This window comes from Dendrobates tinctorius, unplaced genomic scaffold (assembly GCF_039654945.1).
Source record: "Dendrobates tinctorius isolate UK_male_01 unplaced genomic scaffold, ASM3965494v1 ptg000314l, whole genome shotgun sequence".
NCBI lineage: Eukaryota > Metazoa > Chordata > Amphibia > Anura > Dendrobatidae > Dendrobates > Dendrobates tinctorius.
In genome coordinates, this window is record NW_027361981.1 from 1863550 (window position 1) to 1877534 (window position 13985).

Below are 13985 nucleotides of genomic sequence, written 5' to 3' on the forward strand. Positions count from 1 at the left end.
GACATTTGTTTGTCTCTCCCATCGGTTTGTGACAATTTTGAAGAAAGTTGTTTGTTTTCAGCAACATTTACATTAGCATTTTTTGCAGCTCTTCGTGTCAGGGAAATAGTTTCTCAGTCAAAAAATTCACCTTCTGGCCTGTTAATGGAGGATATAAAGGTATTTGAATCCTCTGTCGTCTTATTTATAAAAAGGTTAAAAACGGATCAGTTAGGAAGAGGAGCTTCAGTTAGTTTATCTGCAATCTCGGATTCAGTCATTTGTCCAGTCTCGAATGTGAAGAGATGGCTTAGCAGGAGACCAAGTTTAGAAGGTCCATTTTTCATTCACCGCAATAGTACACCGGTGACTTTTTCAATTTAATTTTATTTTAAAAAAATGTCTGGTCCAATTGGGTTTAAAAAATGTTAAAATCTCGTCGCACTCTTTTCGTATTGGAGCAGCAACGGAAGCGGCTAGGTTGGGTTTTCAAGACAATAATATAATGAAAATTGGAAAGTGGGAATCGAAAAGGTTCAAATTGTATGTTCGGCCAAATTTATATGAATGCTAACATCTTATTCATATTGTAGGTCCGCTAATTGTGTGGATCTTCGGACACTCGTATATTTATTGGGCCAAAAAAAGGGCGACGATGCGGTGCTATACAGAGAATCTCTCATTTAATACTTCTTCCCTCCACATTTTTTGGTTTAGCTGAAGAGGAAAGTTATGGAAGAATTTGGTTGGATTTATGCAACAGCTGTCAAAGAGTCATCCGTATCCTGATTTAATAATTTAGCATTTAGGGGGGTAACGTTTAAGGTAAAGTTAACACTCTCGATTTATTAGCCTTCATGAGGAAGGATTTGAGTTTACTAAAAATGGAATTTTTTAAATCATTTTTTGTATTTTCAGAAATTGTCCCTAGATTGTTATGGGCAGAACACAATATGTTGTTTTTTGAAAAAATAAGAAAAAGGGTTAACAGGAGTATGCAGAGGTTTATGGTTTTGATTGATGGATTTTCTTACAGGCACGTCGACTTGGAAGATCCCCGGGATGTACAGAAGGGACCTTGTGCACCTTTCTGATGTTGGCCTGGACATCTTTAACTTGGATTTCCAGGACATCATCGAAAAATGGCTGTGGCGTTTTGGGGGCCATGCATTAATATGCACGGCGTGTGGATAATCTCCCTGTTTTAGGGAGGATTAGGTCATGAGAGTAATAATTTTATTCAGTGATGGAGATATTTAATGGTTTTTAATGGTTATGATGAAATAAAATTGGTTGTTGAGTAACCTAAAATAAACGCCACGGCCATTTTATGTCAAACTTAGAACTCGGTGTCATGTGTCCTTTTTTCTTATATATGAGAGTGGGGCCTGTCTTATCATGAATGCCCTCCCCTTAGTGAATACAAGGGGGGGGGGTCGCATAATAAAGCAGATCCCATAACTATTAATTTGATGGTGTTCAGTTGGTTTGTTAAGCTCTGGATTACAAAGAGTTAATGTTTCAGTAAGATATTTCATGAGCAGGTTCCCTGTTGTCAGGCAGATTTGGCTTCCCGCTCTTTTTTTTAACCTGTTTTGATTGGCTGACAGAGTATGAGCAGGAAGAACTTGTTATATAATCAGCTGTGTGAGACAGTTACCTCAGTTTTACCTCAAGAAGATTTCAAGATCCCTCCCTCCCGCCCTGTTAAAAGTATTTCACTGTATTGTCGTGTCGTTTATTTGTGAGATAATCTCCCTGTTTTAGGGAGGATTGGGTCATAAGAGTAATAATTTTATTCAGTGATGGAGACATTTAATGGTTTTCAACCCCTTAAGCCCCAAGGGTGGTTTGCACGTTCATGACCGGGCCAATTTTTACAATTCTGACCACTGTCCCTTTATGAGGTAATAACTCTGGAACGCTTCCATGGATCCCGGTGATTCTGTGATCCCGGTGATTACATCGGCACAATTTTGGAACCAAATTTTTTTTTTGTTAGGAAGTTATAAGGGTTACAAATTGACCAGCGATTTCTCATTTTTGCAACACCATTTTATTTTTACGGACCACATCACATTTGAAGCCACTTTGCGGGGTCTATATGATAGAAAATACCCAAAAGTGACACCATTCTAAAAACTGCACCCCTTAAGGTGCTCAAAACCACATTCAAGAAGTTTATTAACCCTTTAGGTGCATCACAGGAATTTTTTGAATATTTAAAAAAAAAAATGAACATTTAAACTTTTTTCACAAAAAAAATACTTCAGGTTCAATTTTTTTTATTTTACCAAGGGTAACAGGAGAAATTGGACTGCAAAATTTATTGTGCAATTTGTCCTGAGTACGCTGATACCTGATATATGGGGGGGAACCACTGTTTCGGCGCATGGCTCAGCTCAGAAGGGAAGGAGCGCCGTTTGACTTTTTCAATGCAAAATTGGCTGGAATTCAGATTGGACGCCATGTCACGTTTGGAGAGCCCCTGATGTACCTAAATAGTGGAAATCCCCCACAAATGACACCATTTTGGAAACTAGACCCCCCAAGGAACTTATCTAGATATGTGGTGAGAACTTTGAACTCCCAGGGGCTTCACAGAAGTTTATAACATACAGCCGTACAATTAAAAAATCATATTTTTTCCACAAAAATGATATTTTCACCCTCAATTCTTATTTTTCCAAGGGTAACAGGACCCTAAAAGTTATCGTGCAATTTGTTCTGAGTACGCTGATACCCCATATGTGGGGGTAAACCACTATTTGGGCGCATGGCAGAGCTCGGAAGGGAAGCAGCGCCATTTGACGTTTTTTGGCTGGAATTGAGATCGGACATCATGTCGCGTTTGGAGAGCCCCTGGTGTACCAAAACAGTGGAAACCCCCCACAAATGACACTATTTTGGAAACTAGACCCCCCCAAGGAACTTATCTAGATGTGTGGTGAGCACTTTGACCCCTCCAGTGCTTCACAGAAGTTTATAACGCCCGGGCGTGAAAACAAAAAAATCGTATTTTTTCCACAAACATGATCTTTTAGTCACCGATTTTTTTATTTTCCCAAGGATAACAGGAGAAATTGGACCCCAAAAGTTGTCCAATTTGTCCTGAGTACGCTGATACCCCACATGTGGGAGAAAACTACTGTATGGGCACACGTCGGGTCTCGGAAGGGAAGTAGTGACGTTTTGGAATGCAGACTTTGATGGAATGGTCTGCGGGTGTCATGTTGCTTTTGGAGAGCCCCTGATGTACCTAAACAGTGGAAACCCCCACCGAGTCATGTGAGGTCTTATTTTTTGTGGGACTAGTTGACGTTTTTATTGGTACCATTTTCGGGCACGTGACATTTTTTGATCGCTTTTTATTCCGATTTTTGGGACGCAGAATGAACAAAAACCAGCATTTCATGAATTTCTTTTGGGGGGGGTGCGTTTACACTGTTCCGCGTGCGATAAAATTGATAAAACGGCTTTATTCTTCAGGTCAGTACGATTACAGCGATACCTCATTTATGTCTCTTTTTATGTTTTGTCGGTTTTATGCAATGAAAACTATTTTATATAAAAAATAATTATTTTTGCATCGCTTTATTCTGCGAGCTATAACTTTATTTTTTCGCTGATGATGCTGTATGGTGGCTCGTTTTTTGCGGGACAAGATGACGTTTTCAGCGGTACCATGGATATTTATATGCGTCTTTTTGATCGCGCGTTATTGCACTTTTTGTTCGGCGGTATGATATATCATTATTGTTTGCTTCGTTTTTTATTTTTATTTTTTAAGGGGTTCGCTAAAGGGGTTAACTAATGGAACAGTTTTATAGGGCATGTCGTTACGGACGCGGCGATACCAAATATGTGTACTTTTATTGTTTTTTTTTTATTTCCAAAAAAGGAATTTATTGGGGGAATATTTTTTTTTTTTCTAATTTATTTGGCGATTTTTTAAAAATTATTTTAACACTTTTTTTTTAAACTTTATTACATTGTCCCAGGTGGGACATCACTGTCCTGTGACAGATCGCTGATCTGTCACATCACAGATCACTGTGACAGATCAGCGATCTGTCACAGGCAGTGCAGCAGGCTTCCTCGTGCCTGCGCATTGCAGGCACTAAGGAAGCCGGCTCCCTGCAGGCCCCCGTCGCCATCTTGGATTCGGGGGCCTGCAGTGAAGGAGCCCCCTGCAGCAGCGCTGCACATTGCACTGCCGTGGGGGGCTCAGGGAAGCACGGAGGGAGCCCCCTCCTTGCCGATGCTTCCCTTTAACCCCCGGTACGCCGCGATCGTGTTTCATCGCGGTGTGCAAGGGGTTAACGTGTTGGGGGCGGTCAGTGACCGCCCCTGACACATTGTGCCGGGTGTCAGCTGTGATAATCAGCTGACACCCGGCCGCGATCAGCGGCGCTCACCATGTGGGTGCCGCTGATCGCTATGACATACTATCCCGTCCTTGGGAATTAAGTCCTAGGGTACATGGACGGGATAGTACGTCATATGGGATTAAGGGGTTAATGGTTATGATGAAATAAAATTGATTGAGTAACTCAAAATAAACGCCACGGCCATTTTATGCCAAGCTTAGAACTCGGTGTCCTTTTTTCTTATGTATGGGAGTGGGGACTGTGTTATCATGCCACTTCTAACTATTCTGATATTTTCGAAATGAGCACAGTCGTCACCTCTTTCAGCGTACAGGAGCATGTAGGCTTCTCCCAGCACTTACATCCACAATGATGGACCCTGGCATCGGTGCCCGCATTGTCATTACTAGACAAAATAGGGCGCACTAACTGTGCCAACAGAAATGTATAGGTAAGGGTTAATAGGTGCCGCAACAGTGGGATAAACTATCAGAAAAGAGAAAAAGACACTACTGCAACAAGCGCACACTAAACCAATTAGAAAGAAATATTTATTGATACAAAAGAGTTACATGTTAAAAACGTAATAAAAATATGGTGAGCAACCCACAATACATAGCAGTAGAATATGGCACATACAACATATGAAACCTGATATAATAACCCATGTGTAATCCATGTGCGATCCTACCCCACTGCACAATATCACAGCCACCACCCTATAGCTAGGCTCATGGAGACCAGGGCCCTAATCTTGCACAATAACCGCATAAAGATGCATGTAGCCCCACAATCTGCCCAGGTTAGGCATATAGGCCATAATAAGCCACACAGCAAAAGATGGCCAAAATAACCAACCCAATGCTCATATATGCCACATCAGACGGTCTCCAAAATGCTATGGGAAAATAAGGCTGCAATTAGAAGATATATGAAGTGGGTACTACACCCAGGACCATACCCCACGCGTATCGCCACAACCCGTGCGGCTTCGTCAGGGGAAGTAACTGACCAAGGTCCCAGCGCTTTAAATACCTTACCAAGGTCCCGGTGGATACGCACGTGCAACATAGCAAACACTTCCATCTGGCAATCCCAATCAGTGAAAGGAGAGACCGGCGTCCCGATCACATGAAAAAACATACTTTTTGGGACAACTGATTTGGTCTATTTTGCTCCATTGAGTATGGATATATTGTAACTTTGACAGCTGTTTGTGGGCTCTCCTTCCTTGCCGTTGTTCTGTGTTTTTGGGGGTTCTGTGGGGTATACTAATTCATCAGCATTACTGAATCATTAGGTTAACCTACATGTTCTGGGCTTATTGATCCCCATGGATCATTATGTCCCCTTGATTCATTGGGATCTGTGGGCCTGGTCGGCACATTTCATATCTGGGCTCATGGGGACCTTTGGGTAGGTTTTTGGTTTCTCCTTCGGTCCTGGATTGGATATTATGGGGTTATTGTAACCCTTGTGGTATAGGGTTGTAGATTTGTTTGATCGATTTAGTTATCTTGGCCTCTTCATGCATATATGCGCATATAATTATGTACATATATGTGTATATATATTTTTTTTTCTCACCATATACTCCTTCCTTCTTCTTATTCCTTGACATTTGTACATGTGCCTATGATTTTGGGCTCATGTCAGGATTAAAATATAAATAAAAATAAAAACATCTATATGGATACGATGCTATTGAGTGATGTATGATATGTTTTACTATCATCATTGATTTTTTGAGTCCCTTTAATTGGGGCAGATCCATTCCATTCAATAGATCGTTAATTAGTATATGCCAGCCAACTACCTAATCACCATATCATGAAGTGGTGTCCATGATTTATATATAAAAAGGCCTTTTCCTTCTATCCTTTAATAACCAGGAGATTAGGCTCTGGATATGGTTGGGCCGTTATTTTCTTTCCCTTTTTGGATTTATTGGTTTTGCATCTTGATGATTTTCACCATACCATTATACAGCTTATAATTCTCTATTTTGTCTTTTTATGTTTGTAGTCCTCTCCTTGTGTGTCTGTCTACGTGGTGTTGTTATGTCTGTCCTTTATGTATTGCGCTCCCGGGAGCATTGCGCGCTTTATATTATTATTGCCACACACCCTTGTAGGCGAGACTAAATGGGCTGATTGCCTTATGCGCCGTTGTGGATGGACATGGATAGTGCAGCATGCCAATGTGTGGCGGCTGCGCTCCATGAGAGAGCTCCATGCGTTCCACTGGACGCATGCGTGGTGGAGCTTTTTGCTTCGGGGACAGAGCTGTTTATACAGCACACAGCGCATGCGTGGCGGCCATGTTTTTTCATGTGACCGGGACGCCGGTCTCTCCTTTCACTGATTGGGATTGCCAGATGGAAGTGTTTGCTATGTTGCACGTGCGTATCCACCGGGACCTTGGTAAGGTATTTAAAGCGCTGGGACCTTGGTCAGTTACTTCCCCTGACGAAGCCGCACGGGTTGTGGCGATACGCGTGGGGTATGGTCCTGGGTATAGTACCCACTTCATATATCTTCTAATTGCAGCCTTATTTTCCCATAGCGTTTTGGAGACCGTCTGATGTGGCATATATGAGCATTGGGTTGGTTATTTTGGCCATCTTTTGCTGTGTGGCTTATTATGGCCTATATGCCTAACCTGGGCAGATTGTGGGGCTACATGCATCTTTATGCGGTTATTGTGCAAGATTAGGGCCCTGGTCTCCATGAGCCTAGCTATAGGGTGGTGGCTGTGATATTGTGCAGTGGGGTAGGATCGCACATGGATTACACATGGGTTATTATATCAGGTGTTGTATGTGCCATATTCTACTGCTATGTATTGTGGGTTGCTCACCATATTTTTATTATGTTTTTAACATGTAACTCTTGTATCAATAAATATTTCTTTCTAATTGGTTTAGTGTGCGCTTGTTGCAGTAGTGTCTTTTTCTCCTCTTTTCGCATTGTCATTACTGCACATCTCTTAATTAACCCAGTGCTCACCACCCCCCACAAATCGCTTGGCTTGGCTATGAATACCACAATGCTTTGTAAATTGTTTCACTTCTTTCCCTACCTTCATGTTATCTGCAAAGGTTTATGTTTTCCCACACAAGTGCAGAACAATCTTGTACTCCGCTCTATTACTGGAGTATTTGTCATGCTGCGGTGTAAATCTCTTCGCTTGTCACACAGGCTGGCGCAGAGTCCACAATACACATTTCTTCCTTCTTCAAAGGACTGGAAAATTACCAGACCTTTAAACACACTTTGTTTTTATAGAGCTACGAAATGAGCTGAAGTAGTTTCATGGCTTTCATTGTCAATTACTCCAAGGTGGACTACATTTTCAAATTAAAGCAATTAATTTAAGGAATATTAACACTTGACAGTTTTGTAAAAAAAAAAAAATTACCCAAATTTTTACCGCATGAAAAAACCTCAAACTTGGTTATGCTTCAGCATGCCATTCTATGTGTTGGGAGACTCCTCTGGGCATAATTGCTGAAATTTCACTGTTCTGAATGAGATAATATGTTGTAAATGGGTCCATTTGGGCGATGCTTGTAAACGTTACGTCCCCAATGCCATATTAAGTGGGGAAATAGTAGGGCACTCGAGTTGTGTTCATCAGACAGCAAACTGATTTAGAAATAACCAATATGCTTGTGCACAGTTACAATTTTTCCAAGTGGACAGGCGCGATGCTTTGAAGCACAGATTTTGATAGAATGATTTGCAGGTAAAACGTCGCATGTGCAGAGATGTTAAGGTGCCAAAACAGTATAAACCCCTGGAAACTGACCCACCTTTTTAAAACTATGCCCCTCAAGGTATTTATCTTCTGGTGTGGTGAGCAAGTTCAAAAGTTGAATTCACAGGTGCTTCACAGAATTTTATAACATTGAGCCATGAAAAGTAAAAAATTACATTTTTTCCACAAAAATGTTGCTTTAGTCCAAATTTTCTCAAGGGAAACAGGTGAAAATGTACCCCCAAATTTGTTGCACAATTTCTTCTGAGTACACTTATGCTCCATATGTGGTGGAAAACTACTGTATTGGCATACTTCAGAGCTCAAAAAGAAGAGAGCGATGGTCTGGAGGGCTGACATAATGGAATGGTTTGCAGGCCCCTTGTCTCATTTGCAAGCCTTTGAAGTGCCAAAACGGTACAAACTTTCCACAAATTACCTTGTTTGGGAATTTATATAGGGGTTATTCAGATATGATTTAATTGGGGATTTGCCTGGTATGTGAATTTTTAATGTGGTGCCAAATTGTGTAGAGTACATCAGGGTGGCATATGCAAGTTCTGTAGAGTACATTAAAGGGATTCTGTCACTCCAATTTAGCCCTATAAGATGCGGCCACCACCATCAGGGGCTTATCTACAGCTTTCTGTAATGGTGTAGATAAGCCCCTGATGAAACCTGAAAGATAAGAAAAACACGTTAGATTATACTCACCAGGGGGCGGAGTCGGGTGAGGTGGGTGTCGCGCTCCGGCGCCTCCCATCTTCATACGATGATGTCCTCCTCCTTGATTCTCCCTCAGCTCCTGCGCAGGTGTACTTTACATGTGAGTCACAAGTTTTGTCACAAAGACTCAAGAGAAGGTACTGTCATGACAGTAGACTCGCCTTAAAGGAAAAAAGTAGTTATCTGTATCCAAAGTAGGAAAAAACGCTAAAAATGTATAAAAATGATATTTTTGAGGGGCTAAAGTGGTTTGCTCTCAAGCAAAGTTGACAAGTTTGGGATCAAATCGATCATCTCGAAGAGACGAAGGTTTTGACATATTGGGCTTACAACAGGCAGCGACAGTTCAGGATTCTACATTTTTGGACAATTTGATGGAAAACGTGAGTTTTCTTGTAAATCAAAAACATGACATGTTATCGACACAAACTTTGTGACTTAGGGATTTGACAACCTACGGATTTGTATGATAAGTCAATGCTGTCGCAGAGTCGATTCCCGTGGATCTACGTTTTGAGATTTCACCATATTTGGGATCGAGAAATGGCCTTTTGGTGGCCGTACCTTGATGTGGGTGGACCATTGGTTTTGGAGAAAATCTGGTTGAAGCAAGATAGGAAAAGCCCATTCATTTTTTTAGGAATGTCGTAGATATTTACTAGTTTCTGCCCCTTCTTTGGGTTGTAAAAATCATCAGAATGTGACAATCTTGGTATCATTTTAAAGGTTTCAAAGAGTTCTACTTTAATCCATACAATCTTATTGTTTTTGGATGCTTAGTATTTTAGATACAATTTTTTTAGTTTAATAAAAATTGGCTGATAAGAGAAACTGACGAAACTTAAATCGCATTTTTGGAAAAACACCACATCTGAGTCAAGAGTTTTGTCACAAAGACTCAAGAGAAGGTGTACTGTCTTATGACAGTAGACTCGCCTTTAGGGAAAAAAGTCATTATTTGGGTCCCAAATAGGAAAATAGCTAAAAACGTGTAAAAAAAATGCTTTTTTTGAGGGGCTAAAGTGGTTTGCTCTCAAGCAAAGTTGACAAGTTTGGTATCAATTCGATCATCTCAAAGAGACGAACATTTTGACATATTGGGCTTACAACAGGCAGTGATGATTCAGGATTCAACATTTTTGGACAATTTGATGGAAAACGTGAGTTTTCTCAAATCAAAAACATGTTGTGTTATCGACACGAAAATTTTGTGATTTATCATGCAAATCAGTACGTTGTCAAAGGCTGACGTCAGTGTGGTTGCAGAGTTTATTCCCGTGGATTTACGCTTTGAAATTTCACCATATTTGGAACCGAGAAGTGGCCTTTTTGGTGGTAATACAGTGATCACCAATGACATTATACATAGGAGCTCTGTACATAGTGTCAGCATATAGGTAATACAGTGATTACCAGTGATATTATACACAAGAGCACTGTATATAGTATATTGTGCAAAGGTGATAGTGATTAACAGTGACATTATAAAGCAGTAGCATATTGTATAGAGTATATGGTATATAGAATGCCATATATAGATTCTAAGGACCTGTCCACTGACACTATATACAGAGCTCCTGTGTAAAATATCACTGATGATCACTGTATTAACTGTACACTATATACGCCTCCAGAGGAAGTGACCACATGAAACGTGCATTCATCAGTATTGTAGTATTTGGTCAATATGGGGTGGTGATATGTAGTCCGGTTACGGTGTGATAGCATTTCTCCCTTGTATGTGGTATTATTCTGTCACTATCTGGTGATAATGTGTTCTGGTCATGGTGTGGTGGTATTTGTTACTGGTGTGTGGTATTATTCTGTCACTATGTGGTGATAATATGTGGTCCAGTCATGGTGTGGTGATAATATGTGGTCCAGTCATGGTGTGGTGATAATATGTGGTCCAGTCATGGTGTGGTGATAATATGTGGTCCAGTCATGGTGTGGTGATAATATGTGGTCCAGTCATGGTGTGGTGATAATATGTGGTCCAGTCATGGTGTGGTGATAATATGTGGTCCAGTCATGGTGTGGTGGTATTTGTTCCTCGTGTGGTATTATTCTGTCCCTATGTGGTGATGTGTGGTCTGGCCACGGCGTGATGGTATTTGCTCCTTGTATGGGATATTATTGATCATTTAAAAAAAAAAAAAAAATGTATTAGACACATTCCCTTAAAGAAAAATAAATAAAAACATACCCAATACTCGAGTGTTTTAAAAAAATGTTTCATAGGTTAAGATAGAGTAGGGCCCTGCCAAAAAAAGTCTACCTTGTCTTGGTAGCGTGCTTCTTTTGAAACTTCAGTGGGATGTTTTTTTTCAAAAGCGCTTTTTTCTCAAGTAATTCTCTACAAAGTCTAGTTGGGCAGATTTCACTCTTAGGGCAGGTGCAGACATTTGTAGATTCAGCTGAGTGAATCAGGCAGATTATGCAAATGACCCTGATAACTTTATGCTGACATTTGGATCAGTGTTTGATCAGATTCTCTCGGATGAGAAAAAAAAAATCTGCATGCATTGTGTCAGTGCACGGAAATTGGACTGCACTCAAATGTCATCAAAGTACAGACTGATGTTTCCCACATACTCATTGACTTACATGGCCGAGTGCGATCTGAATATCGGATCATACTAGGGCATTCAGAGATTGCATGTCCCAATAGACTAATTGGTCCAAGTGCAATCCAATATTTTGTCCGATTGAACTCGGATCAAAAATACACTTGTCTGCACCTGCCTTTAAACTGGCCACACACACTAAAAGTCTGCTGGCTGACCGATGCATCAGCTGATCATCCTGCTGACAGCCATCTTACCTGTATACAGGGGCACTTGCTCGGCTGATGCGTTATGTGGCAGCTTTCTCGTGGAGAATACAGGAGCGTTGAGCCAATCAAGAGGTCCTGTATATGTCCTCCAGGACAACATCCGAAAATCAGACACGCATGATTAACATTCACGCCGACCATCAGCCTGCCTAATACATATTAGCTTGTCAGTTCAGCCGACATTAGTCTCATGTGTATAGGGGACCTTTTGGCTGTGTGGGAAAATGTGGATGGTCCATCAACCCTGACACCATGAATCAAGGACAAGAGCACTGACTTCAATCTGTGCTCATCACTTCCGGCAGACTATATACAAGTCTGATCATAAACCCCCCCCATTCATTGCAGCTGCCTTGACACGCGCACACACACTGAGCTGCGCCATGTTCTGTTGCAGCTAAAGCATGGGCAGCACGGCGGCTCAGTGGATAGCACTGCAGCCTTGCAGCACTGAGGTCCTGGGTTCAAATCCCACCAAGGACAACATCTGCAAGGAGTTTGTATGTTCTCCCCGTGTTTACGTGGGTTTCCTCCAGGCACTCCGGTTTCCAAAGACATACTGATAGGGAATTTAGATTGTGAGCCCCATCGGGGACAGCGATGATAATGTGCGCAAACTGTAAAGTGCTGCGGAACATGTTGTATATACATGTTGTATATATATTAAAAAAAAAAAAAAAAAAAAAGCAAGAACCACGTTCCAACGCAGTTTTAGGCAATGCTTTATTTTCTACACTCTTAAAATACAAAGCAAATATAGAAACACAAACTCACAAACGACGTAAGGGCTGTTTCACACACAAATACCAGTATCAGAGAGGGAGCGAGATAAAACTCCTAACAGTCAACTCTTTAGGAAGAAGAGTAAAGGCATGCCATGGGATTCCGCCCCATTTTATTTTTTGTGCATTTTGTTCAAGACTTAAGCTGGCTTCAAGTTTAGGCATAAAAATATATTTCTCTTCAGTAGTGTTCATGAAATGGTTTCAGGATAAACTAAATCTGTAACCAAACTCAGGCATCACAATCCTAGCGCTTACAGTGCACAGTATGGTCGCACGTTCAGTGGAGATCAATTGGGAAAAGAAAATAATGCCAGACTATAGTTTCCAAGGAGATCTTGATGTGTTCAACACCAGTCTAGAAGGTGTAATACATGGGTGACTATACCTATAAAGCAGAGTAAACCCTGTGCCTACAGGCGATGGGCACCTTTTAAAGGATAATCAAGATTTCAATATATTGAACAGTATACAAATCTAAATAGTGGGTATTTCTTTTACTTGGTGCGGTCTATTTGATGGGTGGCAGAAATCTGTGCCTGCTGGTAATGACAGTTCCAGCCTGCTTGCGGTGTGGTGTACTTACTTATGTTGGGCGAGCATGCTCAGGTGTCAACAATATCTTAGGCGTGCTCGAATACTATGTTCAAGTCCCCGCGCCTGCATGTATCGCGGCTGTTCAACAGCTGCAACACACGCAGGGATTTCCTGTTTGTTGGGCAATGCCTGCATGTGTTGCAGCTGTCAAACAGCCACGATACATGCAGGCGCGGGGGGGACTCAAGCATAGTAATCGAGCACCCTGAAGACACTATTAATACACAAGCATGCTCAGGTAACACCTTATCCCAGCACGCTAGCTCATTACCAGTAGTAATCTATCAAATGTTGTAGGATGCAAAAATGCAGTAAAAATATCAGAACATAAGTTGGACAGTTACTATCTCAGATTCTGGGGTTATGACGTATCCCTGTGTGTTATTGATAACCCTTGTACAAAACCAACTAAAACTTGCCTATTAACAGGCTCCATACAGATTTTCAGCATTATTTTTCTTTTAACTGAAGAGCATAGATTGACCTGCAATACTTAAAAATAAACCGCGCGCAAGAAAACATACTACGGCCTGGACAATGAGTGATTTGCCCTAATCCATCATAATAAAAACAACGTTATACTTTCTTCTCTCCATAAAAACTTAAATGTTGATATGTTATCCAGTGTTCACAAAACTACTGTTCCTGCTTTACTATGTAATGCCGTTACGAGAACTATTAAATATGCTCAAAGTCACTCAACCCTTGAGGGACCTAAAAACTACAAAGCGTTATGCCTCATTGACATGTTTTGGTTTTTTTCGTGTACAAGGACTGTTTTCCATCAGTGTGCTGGACAGTTTTTCATCCGTTTTTACCATAAAAGTATGGAATAAAAATTCAAGTTTCTCCAACCTTTTAAACAGTAAACAACTGACAGCACTCCGATGACACAGAGAAGGCAACCAAGTGCACTCCGTTTTTCTTCTTTCATGC